Source organism: Bacillus rossius, chromosome 7, assembly GCF_032445375.1.
Source record: "Bacillus rossius redtenbacheri isolate Brsri chromosome 7, Brsri_v3, whole genome shotgun sequence".
Lineage (NCBI taxonomy): Eukaryota > Metazoa > Arthropoda > Insecta > Phasmatodea > Bacillidae > Bacillus > Bacillus rossius.
The window spans coordinates 36,870,124-36,881,878 of NC_086335.1; positions in this window are offsets into that span (position 1 = coordinate 36,870,124).

Genomic DNA, 11,755 nt, shown 5'->3' on the forward strand with positions numbered 1-11,755 from the left:
TTCCACCACCGGAGTAATGTAGCTCTGTTTTCCATTTAGAAAGAATCTCATGTGTCTTTGTAAAATTAATTATATCTGTTTGAATCCACAAAAGTAAGTATTTTTAATGCTATTATTTGTTATTATTTAATTTATATTAATGTTAGAACATTTTTAAATATACCAGAATGTGTGGTAATCATTTTAGATAAAAATGTGTATAATAATAAATATGTGAACCTAATCTCAAAATGAGCATAATTGTTTTAAAATTGAAAACTGAGGTACTGTTGTACCTTTGACCAGTATAGGCCATCGTACCATTGACCGGTCAAAGGTACAACTAATGCAGCCATATTTCTCTACAATTAATGTTTTATATTTTTTTTCAGGTGACTGGACAAAATGCTTAGAAGCTAACTAGGCATTAAAAGGAAGAAGATAAATAAGGATGACTAGGAAATTGCAGTAAGCTTAGTTCCTAAGCAAAAAATGACAATAGGTGAAGCAGCAAAACATTTTGATCTAAAGAAACCAACTTTGACTTGAAGAAAACCAAAGAAGGTGGGAATGAACAATATAAATATTTTCCGAAGAAACCTAGGCGAGTGTTCAGTGATGAAGAAGAGCTTCTTCTTGTACTGTATCTGCATGATGCCGCAAATATGCACTATGGGTTGTCATTTAAGCAGGTACATGGTCTGGCCTATGAGTACGCAGTTCAAAACCACAAGAAAGTTGACCCTTCCTGGGAAGTAAATAAATGTGCAGGAGAGCAATGGCTACGAGACTTTCGAAAGAAGTATGCAAACCAACCATCACTGAGTAAGCCCGAAGCAACTAGTTTGTCTAGAGCAACTGCTTTTAATAGGGACAACGTGGAAAAAGTTTTTACTTGATAGGTATAATTTGTGCTAAATGAAATCTGGAACTGTGATGAAACAGGGGTTTAAACTGTGCATGTTACACCAACACCAAAAGGAAAGAAGCAGATCGGTGGTATGACTTCCGGGGAGCGCGGAACGAATGTTACGATGATTGCTGCAGTGAATGCAGCAGGAAATAGTATCCCCCCATCATTCTTTTTCTCTCGTGTGAACTTTAAACCTTTCATGCTGAATGGAGCTCCATGTGGAAGTGTTGGTGTAGGAAATCCATCGGGATGGTCAAATGAAACAATTTTTGTTCAATTCATGCAACATTATGTGAAACATATTTGACCAAGTGTTGAGAAACCAGTGCTCTTCCTCATGGACAGTCACGAAAGCCATGTTAACTTTCCAGTTATTGTTTTGACAAAACAATCTGGAATTGTTCTGCTGACTTTTCACCCACATACCAGTAATAAGATGCAACCTCTTGACAGAGGTGTCTTTGGGTCTTTCAAGACTTACTACCACGAAGCCATGGACAACTGGATGATATCACCTGGAAATACTGGGAAACCAGTTACAATTTATGAGGTAGCAGCTATGGCCGGAATAGCATTTCCTCGTTCATTCACACCATCAAATATTTTGAAAGGATTTAAAGTGTCTGGTATTGTCCCGTTCAATGAGAATATATTCACTAATATTGACTTCATGGCAGCGAAAGTCACTGATCGGCCAATGCCACAGGCCACTGGGAGGCAACCCCCTGCTTCTACACCTAGTCTTGCATCACCTGAAGAGCCTCATTCTGTTGTAGATCTACGAAATGTAGATGGACCCAATGAGAATCTACCCTCCACTTTTGGACATTAAATCCAGTCACCAGAAACGACACGACCACATCTAAAGGCACATCCAAGAAAAATATCAAATAATGTAAGAAGGCAAAAAGTAAAATCCCGCATATTGACTGACACGTCAGAAAAAAAATTACTGGAGGAGAATATTAGGAAAAAAGTGGCCAAAAAGTTGCCAAAACCAAAGAAGAAAAAATCATTTCAACGAGCACTTTCCTTCCAAAAAGAGACCTCGAATTCCGATACTGAAAATGAACTTGAAGTGCCATCATCAGGCAACGAGTATGGCATGTTTTCAGAACTTAGGGAATCCAATGAACATGCTCAATTTGAAAGAGACAGAATTGAAGCAGGCAATTTTGTTCTTGCAAAATTGTTTGCAAAATGATTGTTAAGCATTTTGTTGCAGAGGTGGTATGAGTTACATCACAAGACATCTTCGTAATGAAATATTTGAAAAATTAACACCTAGAAGTTCAAAATTTGTCAGGGGGGGGGGATGATAATTTGTATGATTTTTACAACAATGACATTGTTTGGAAGCTACCGAATCCAATGAAAGCAGGCGGATCAGCCCGGCAGCAATGCCATTTGTTATTTGGTGTCAATCTATCTCATTACAATGTTTCATAGATAGTCAAGTTCTTATGATATTAATGGTTCATACCTCATTGCTACCACGAATTGTCTTTGTTATTTAACAAATTTGAGTGCTAGGCAGTTTTTTTTAAATTGATGGTTAGCTGGTTATTTTCATTAATGCCTTCTTCAGATAAGCTATTTTTGAGAACCAGTGGATATAAAATTGCAATATTTTGTGTTATTTACGCATATTGTAAAACATAATTAGTTTTTGATGTACTTAATTTTTCCATTGCCAGTAGTGGTCAAAGTTACAAAAATGCCCCTGGTGAGAGGTACAAGACCATGTTGTACCTTTTTCATCAAATTGCTTACTTACAAAAAATCCTACAAATGCACACTTAAAAAAATGGATGATTTAGTTTTGAAAATAATTGCAGTATTGTTTCCGAAACAATATTACTACTATTCCAAACTAAACAGGAATTTTTTTTTTAATGAAAATAGGACCAGAAAAAAAAATTGGCATACAAAATTGGTCAAAGGTACAGCATCTTCCCCTAACTGGAAACTATGTGTACATGTAGGAGTAAGAGGGGGTCCGGGTTAGGGAGTGACCTAGGAGGAAAAAACAGAAATGGCTGGGAGGGGGGGGGGGGGGGAGCGGCGTGCTTCGGCGGACTCCGGAAGCGCTCGTGCAGCGATGCAGCCGTGACGGGAGACGCGTGACCAGGTATAAGAGCGGCCGCGGAGTGTCGCCGGGCGCACCACACGGCCATGTCCCAGCTGCTGCTGCTGCTGCTGCTGACGCTGACGGCGTGCCTGAGCCTGGCGCAGCCGGACGAAGGGGGGAAGGCGGCAGGGGCCGAGCCGGGGTGGCCTCGCGCCCTGCGGCTGGCGAGGAGCGCGCTGGCCGAGTGCAGGGGCAAGGCCCGGCGCGTGAAGGCCGCCGACCTATGGGAGGGCACGGGGCTGTGCCTGAAGATGCGCGCGCTCAGGAGCCTGGACCAGGCGCTGCGGCGGGACGTGGTGCCCTTGGGTCGCGGCCTGGAGCTCGTCAGGTTCAACTCCACCGCCGGCAGCCCGCGGCGCATGAGGTGAGGCCCCGCGGCTACGAGGTGCCTAGCCATGCACACATCTATACTAATATTATAAAGCTGAAGAGTTTGTTTGTTTGAACGCGCTAATCTCAGGAACCACTGGTCCGATTTGAAAAATTCTTTCAGTGTTGGATAGTACATTTATCGAGGAAGGCTATAGGCTATATTATACTATCAATAACATTAGGGATCCTTACTAAAAATCCAATTTAGAATTAAATGCGTTGGAGGGGGTTAGATACAACATGCAGTACACGTACGAAGTGTGTGTTGACAATGCCGCAGGCGCTAGAAGTTTATTTCCTATTGCCTATTAACATTGTTGCCACGCACTAGTTGCCTTATCATTCTTAATTTTCCCATACAAGTAAAAAAACACCCGTGTGATATTAACAACGAAGCAATCAGTACCCTCATAAGAGTTCAATTAGTATTTAAATACTTTTTATCACTTTAAATCGCAAACCTAAACTATTGTTTTTTTTCCTCTCTCTCTGTGTTTAATTTGTTTTTTTATTGCCCTTTTTTTCAAGTATATAAATTTTACAGACTTGAAACTTCACATTAATGTTCCTATGTTACGCAGGATGACATTTTCCGAAAATTAGATCCCATGGGTGGTTAAAACCAGGCAACAGTGGGTACTTTGCATGAGAGCAGGATTTTGCATTGTTCATGCCTTCTGCGTCTCCATGGCAACGGGCATCGCGCGGCAGTGGCGTACCCACAAGGAGGGGCATGTATAATGAGCGGCGCAAGAGTGATCTGCCTGTAGACTGCCGTAGCGAAGTACGGGTACATCAGTTGTACGTTGCGTGCACGAGTCGGGAAACCATCGGTGCTATTCATTTTCTCTCCGGTACATTATATAGCATTGTAATAAATTTTCACTGAATTTTTTTATTTACCATTACTGTAAATGGGAGATGTGGCATAATTTTTTTCCATTAGTATAGCCGTGCGAAGCCGGGTCGGGCAGCTAGTGTGCCTATATGCGTATATATGTGTTTATGCATATATATGTTTATGTATATATGTATAAGTGTATATACATATATATGCATAAACACATATATGCATATAGACATGTATGCATATATATGTATATACACTTATACATACATATATATACATAAACACATATATGTGCATAAATACATATTTATACATATATATGCATTAATGTATATGTGTATATGCACATATATGTGTTTATGCATATATATATTTTTATTTGGCGTATCAAATAGGCATTATCAATAAGTGATCCTCACGTATTAAAAAAAAAGTGTCTTCGTATGTTCAACAAAACGTAACCCGAAGATGAAATACATAAGTACTACAAAAATTTTGATTTCTTTAAAATATTGGGCGGATATTGTTTAAAACGCAGATTTACAGCGAAGTGATATTATTCTCCGATGTGTGGGTTCGTAGATGTTTTGAAATAGAGTGGTTGCTGTGTTAAAAAAAATAATAATAGCAACGTGGCCCTGCAAAAATAATTTATTGTGTCAATTTTGATTCCGTGTTTACCAGAAAAAAACAAACAAATCTTTCTAAATATGAATTAAATATGTTGACTATAAAGCTGGTTTTTGAGAAACAACAATATTTTTAGTAATACTTGATTACAATTTAAAAATAACAAGTGTTAGTTGTGGCTGAATACGTTTCCTCTTTTTTAAGCACACTACAAAAACCCGACTGACTATCGTTTATGTAAGGCACTGATAGTAGTTATTCTTAGATACTTTGTTATTTTTATTTCTTTTAATTTATGTTAACTTTATGTAGGAATTTTAAATGGTATACAATAAATATTTTAATGCAGCAGTTTCTTCTGATATTTAAAGTTAAATACAGAAATAATATACTTTATGCTACACTGTATGTAAGTTTTCATTGATGCTGGATGTGAAAATAGAGCTAACTGATTTACACTACTTCAAAGATGTCTGTATTTCTTACATGCTTTCAGGTGGATTATTTTAAATTTCGATCTAGCGATCACATTAAACATGGTTAAATTTTTTTAGGCAAATTCATGCTTGCAAAGCTCTGTTTCTGTGACGAGTGTCGGGAGTGGACTGTTAAAAACACGCAGGGGCAGTGGACTTAAGAGCAACTAGTTTATGAGGTATAGTCACAGCAGGCACAACACAACACAGTGGCAACCACATGCGTTATTTTACACAGTACCATTTTTGCTGATGGTATTAGTAAATATGTATTTTAAGTTCAATTATTTTTCAACACGTAGGCCCTACATGAAATAAGTTACGGGGAATTTTTAGTGAACTATACATCTGGAACCTAAAATTTTTTTAAAAGTAATTTTAAGTACTTTTATCGTGAGTCACTTACATAAATTAATAACGGTGTTTTATTTTAAAAGCAGGATTTACCCAAGAAAAGTATAATCGCGCAATTTCTTGCCATCATATAGACATTTTCCAACTCCAGCCGAAATGCCACCCTATTGAATTCTGCTATAATTAACTCAACATACATCCTAAATTTTGGGATTTTTTTTTTCTAATTTCACCGTCTACTCTCTTTTTGCTTCGCGTGGTTACTGTTCCGCAGACGGCTGGGTATTCGAGTTCGGAGTACAAACACGCTGGAGTTCTTGGAAACGTAATATTACCGTGCTGTGTGAGAGTTTTCCACTAAGCACCGCGAGTTCAAACCGGCAACATTGCCGACAATTGGACAGCTTTCTCGGAACAGTAATATGCTCGTTTGAGGGAAAATAGAATAGCACCAGATAATAAATTGTAAGATTAAGATTTAATTATAACGTTTATCGTAAATGTCAGCGGCTAAAGAATGGTTTCGAGTTCATATTCATCGTATCTACACATGCTGATGAACTTTCAAAATTCTTATACAACAAATTACTGCGTTTGAATATGAAATATGCTTGTTAATTTAATTTCAATGTGCTATGAAATTAAGTATTTACTATTAAAATCCAAGCCAAATTCGTAAATAATTCTATCTGCTTTGAAAACAATTGACATTTCATTTATTTATGTTATTCTCTTCATGTCTGCGTTTTCTTCCATGAAGAGTAAGGTTACAGTATGTTATTCCTGGATTGCTATTGAGTACCCTTAACATTAAATCTAATCTTCGTAGCAACAGTTATTAAAATATTTATTGTTTGAAACCTATCATTTTAACTATTTTTTGTTCTACGACGTTTTTTTCTCTACGACCATTATGCTGTGAATGTATACAGTATTATTACAGTCAGGGGTGGTTACGTCTACATTATTAAATGTTAACCGGGTGACGCCGTTTCATTTTTCCAGTCCATGGTCTGAGCCATGTTAGTTAGACGGCCAAAACATTGGCTGAAGTGTGGTGTTTGCATTGTGGAAACAGTTTTAAATGGACGTGACTAGGTTTAAGGACGGAGATTCTGACTCATACTTACTAAGCCGGCATCAGGCGTGGTAAAGCACCAATTACGCAATGTTTTAGTAGTGACAAAATGGTTATGGTGAGGTAAAACTAAATACGTGAAATTAGTCACAGCATGCCGCCTTGCGACAATCGTTAACTCGTTGGGTTTACATCCCCTTACACACCGACGTACGCGCTGACCTCTGAGGTCACAGGCGGCGTTGCACAATGGCGGTCCTGAGGGAGGGGAGACCAGGGCCACCCCCACCCCCGCCTCCTTCCCGAAGAACCATATAATTGAAAATAAAGCGGAGCAATAGAAAAAATTGTTCTACAGACCGCACCCAAACTTAAAAGTAAGTTCAATTTTTGATGTGTAACACCTTAGCTTTCGGTATACGGCATTTGGTAGGAGAAATTTAATGAACGGAACGGACACGTGTAACCACGGTGCTGCCATCTGTGGCGGATGGCGCGAAACAAAGTTCACAAAGCCAAAGGGAAACTTTACAGCATTAACCATTTATTGGTCAGTAAAGATGGACAGTATTTTAATAAAATTACTTTTTGAAAATCAGATGCAAAGCCTGGAATTAGTATTTTTTTTCAAGAATTGTTTTCCTCGCTTTTGTCGGAGCCGTTTCTTTATATAGTTCAAAATTTCTCTCTGCGATTAGGAAGATTCGATAGTCGAATGCTAGCGGCGGGTGCAGAAACTATACGTGTCATTCGCGTCCGTAAATGTAGTTGAAAACACGATTTGCGTGTATGTTTATCACGCTAGGCATTATTTCTAATGAATTCAACGTTAAATTTCTTGTCCCCAGTTTCGTATTGTAAGTAAGTGAATTTGCTCGTTACCGAGGTCATATGTGACACATAACTGGCGGAGTACTGAAAGACTAGCTTTTAGGTTTCAAGGCTTCATTAATATGTTGAAAAAAATTGGTTGTCTGTAAAGTCGGTTTACGGACGATAGTTTAACATGACAACGTCTTAACGAAACATTGATGAAATGATTGCATACTTTTATGAATAAAATTGAATAATTTTTATTGAATTATCACTATTTTGTATGGATACAAAGAAGGAGTGAAATGAAATCTACAATTTAATTGATAAATTTACTTTCATTTGCACTCATTAATTCAAATATGTATGTTTATTACTTTTACGAACATATTATTTTAACTATAACTTTTATACATGTTTGCTATTTAACTTCTTCCAATCTGTGTTATTCTGTTAAAGGATAGGACGATGATAGGAAAAGTAGGAAACGAATGGGAGTGTTTCGAGTTTAACGTGCCTCGAAAAAGTCAAATCGATGGTTGTTCCAATCGAGTGGAAGAGTGATGGATGTGGCGCAAGCGTACAATGTGCGTAACGGGATAATGAGTCATCCTTTTTTTCCTTTGCGTGCAGCCGGCGTTCATCGATTTATTAGACGTTGTCACGTCAAAAAAAGGTTTTCAAGTGAGTTGGTTGTGGTTGCACACGACCCGAAGCTCCCGTGTTCGCCGATGGTGTCGCAGGCCGGAGAAGCTGCTGGAGGAGGGAGTGGCCGACCTGGTGCTGGAGCGGCTGTCCGAGGCGCTGGACACCCACGTGCTGCGCTTCAGGGACGACGCAGGCGACGACGACGACGACGACGTCGACCGCGGCGACGACCAGCCAGCGCCAGGCGCGGACCGCGAGTCCGGCAAAGGTGCGTGCGCGAGCTTCTTCCAGTTTTCCCTTCCGCCAACATCGCAAAACACCAGTGTTTGTTCCCGTGGCTTCCCTTGGTACGCATCCCCACAGTACGCACTCGCGACTGTCCGTGAACAAGTCCGAACTCTCGCAGCAAAAGTTGTAAAACATAAAAAAAAAACACGGCTTGCTTGTCCTAACATGCTGCCATAAACAGGCACGCGAAAGACTGTGTTTTAGGGTTGAATATTTTTTTTTCCCCAGCTTGTTGACAGGGAAGAATGCAATTTTCCAGTAAATGACAAACAGGAAAGTGTGAAACTAGAGAGTGGTATGGAGTATGCAGTATTTCATAATTTTTAATAATATACCTGAACAAACATTGAAGTACTTTGCCTTATTATGATTAAATATAGGGTGATATCATACAACAATTCGTATATTCTACAGCAATACGTTAGAAAAATTTACGGAATTTTAACTGTATGATTTCGAAGAATTTCCTTGTAAACTGCACATAAAAAGGTTTAGGTACCAAGCGTGTGACAACTGTCGATTTAAAAATGTTCAAATCAGCTGATGGATCCATTTTTTTTTCGCAAAGCAATTGGCGGATCACGTGGTCAGAGAAAGGACAAAAGCAAAATTCTCCGTCCTTGTCTTCCGGTGGAAAAACTCGCTGAATTGTTCAAGTAAAACACGCTCCCACAGTTGGGCACGGTAAGTTACATTGTAAATAAAAATTTGTAATCTTTCACATAAGGTAGGCCTATGTATCAGCTGTTTCCACCAACATCGGTGCATTGCCGGTGCAAGGTAAATTGGCGCCCTAGGCGAAAAACCTTAATGCCCACCCCCGGGCCGGACACCCCAAATAAATTTTTCCTTGCCTCAAAATACATTACGTAAGCCTAAGATTTTGTCAATAATCAAATGTAAGCAGGCTTGTGTGTTTTTTTTACTTTTTTACTTATTACAAATCATAAACAGGTCACCGTGGACTTTAAATAATTACTTATATCAATATAAACATTCCAAACTGTTACAAAAATCCATTTTCATCTAGTTTCAATAATCGTTAAACATATTATGTCAGCTGTTCTGTGTCGTGCTGCGCCGCCCCCAGCTACTTGGCGCCCTAGGCGGTTGCCTAGTTCGCCTATATGGACGCGCCGGCCCTGCATCGGTGTTTATTTTTAAGCATGCAACGTTAGTGGGAGTCAGTGTCTCATTCTGACGAGCAGAGACACAAACCGTAGGATTCTCAAATATGGGTCGTTAAGGGAATGAAGAGGTGAATGGGAGATAAGAATTTGCAGCCAAGAGTTTGCACGCGGGAATAACAAACACAATGTATTTCTGAATAAGGTGCTTGTATGTTGTACGCTATACTGCCCTCATATACTAAAATAATTCACTTTTCATTAGTTAAAGAGATAAGAGCAGCATAGGTTTTCGCAATTCATATTCAGGGACCACGAAGTGAGGGACATAAAAAAAATTGTGACGGAGTTTCTCAGTACTCGCCAGAGATGTGTAACATCTAACCTCGAGAACGAACAAGTTCATGTGTTCTCATGTTGCAAATACACTTACAATACAAGACTCGGACACGAAATTAAACGTAGAATTCTTTTAAAACAAAGCCGAGCGTGGATAAATATACGCAAATTGTGTTTTTTAACTACATTTCTTGGCGCGAATCGCACACGTAGGTCAGAATTCGCTGCAGCTGCGTCGACTGTTAAATCGAAAGTTTAAACTATACAAAGAAACGGCTCTGATAAAAAAATAATAAACTCCGGCTTCAGACCTGATTTTAGACTCGGAATTTTATTGAAATAATGCCCAACTTGTTGAAATTCATTAAACAGTAAAATATTATAGTGTTTCCCTTTGTTTTTGCGAACTTTGGTTCGCGCCATCCGCCACAGATGGCAGCACCGTTGCCCTCAAGGAAGCACTCTCACGAGATGACCTTTGCTGAGAGATGAGATGTTCAGGGGGTTCGCTCCCCGCTTTGAATATATATACTGTATAGAAGTCGCGAGTGGATAGGATTTACTCTACGTTTTTCAGGAGCGTATGATGAGCAGCTTGGGAACTTCACCGCTGCAGTGCGCTGCCGTAACGCCCTGTATCGTCTTAGTTGTTATTTACACGTTAGAGCGCAGCACTGTCGCCCGCTGTCATTCCCCCGCACCCCCAACCCAACATTCACTGGAGCTCAAGGTCGTTCAACGGGAGTTTGTGCGTCACAAAACTGTAGGGATGAGAGGTGGGGTAGAGGGTGGGTGGAGGACAACGCATGTTTGAGGGAGTGTGGGGAAGGGCTGTTTGAAGAGTTCGACACTTGTCCGCTAGGGACCACCACAAGTCGATGCCCTAAGAGATGGTGGCGATTGCGGCGGTGAATTAACCAACTACCTCAAACCGTATTAGAAATTTTAACCTGGGCTGGCGACTTCTATACAGTATATATATATATTCAAAGCTCCCCGTCACGGGATCCACGGCCGGAACAGACGAGTTCTTCCTGTCCGCAGGTCGCATCCGCCGGCGCCACTACCGCCACATGTTCCCGCTGATGGTGGTGGGCTTCATGACCATGGCGTCGTTCCTCGTGCCGCTCGGCTTCCAGTTCATGGCCATGCTGGGCGGCAAGGCGCTGCTGCTCAGCAAGATCGCCCTCATGATGAGCACCTTCCAGGGCATCAAGAAGGTCACCTCCGCCGGCTACAACTACGGCTTCTACCACGTGCGTCACCCCGGTCACCCGGTCCCGCGTCTCTCGGCGGCAAAACAGCGCAAGTCACAAACGAGCAAACTAACGGGAGAGTCAAAAATATATAACACTTTTTCCGGCTCAAATAAAACATTGTACTTTAGTCTCTTAGGTTGGTATCCCAAGTCAGAAAAATAAGAGTTTAGGTGTTGAATATGGCACACCCGTACCCTAGCCGTATTCTTAGTGTACGATACAAGGCCAATACTTTTTTTTCTGAACTTGGTGTCCTATCCGTCGCCGAACTGTTGCCCGAATTCCGCGCATGCGCAGAGCTCCCTTTTTCGTTGATTTCGTCCAGATGGCGGACCCGCGTCTGACGTCATTAACTCGTAGACAGGATTTTTTTTCTGTGATAATCGGGGCACGTACCAAGCGTGTTGGTGTGTCAAATAAAATTTTTATGATAGCGAAAATATCCTGTAATACATTTCGTTCATTTCGATGGACATGACAAGAAATAATCGCAACTTT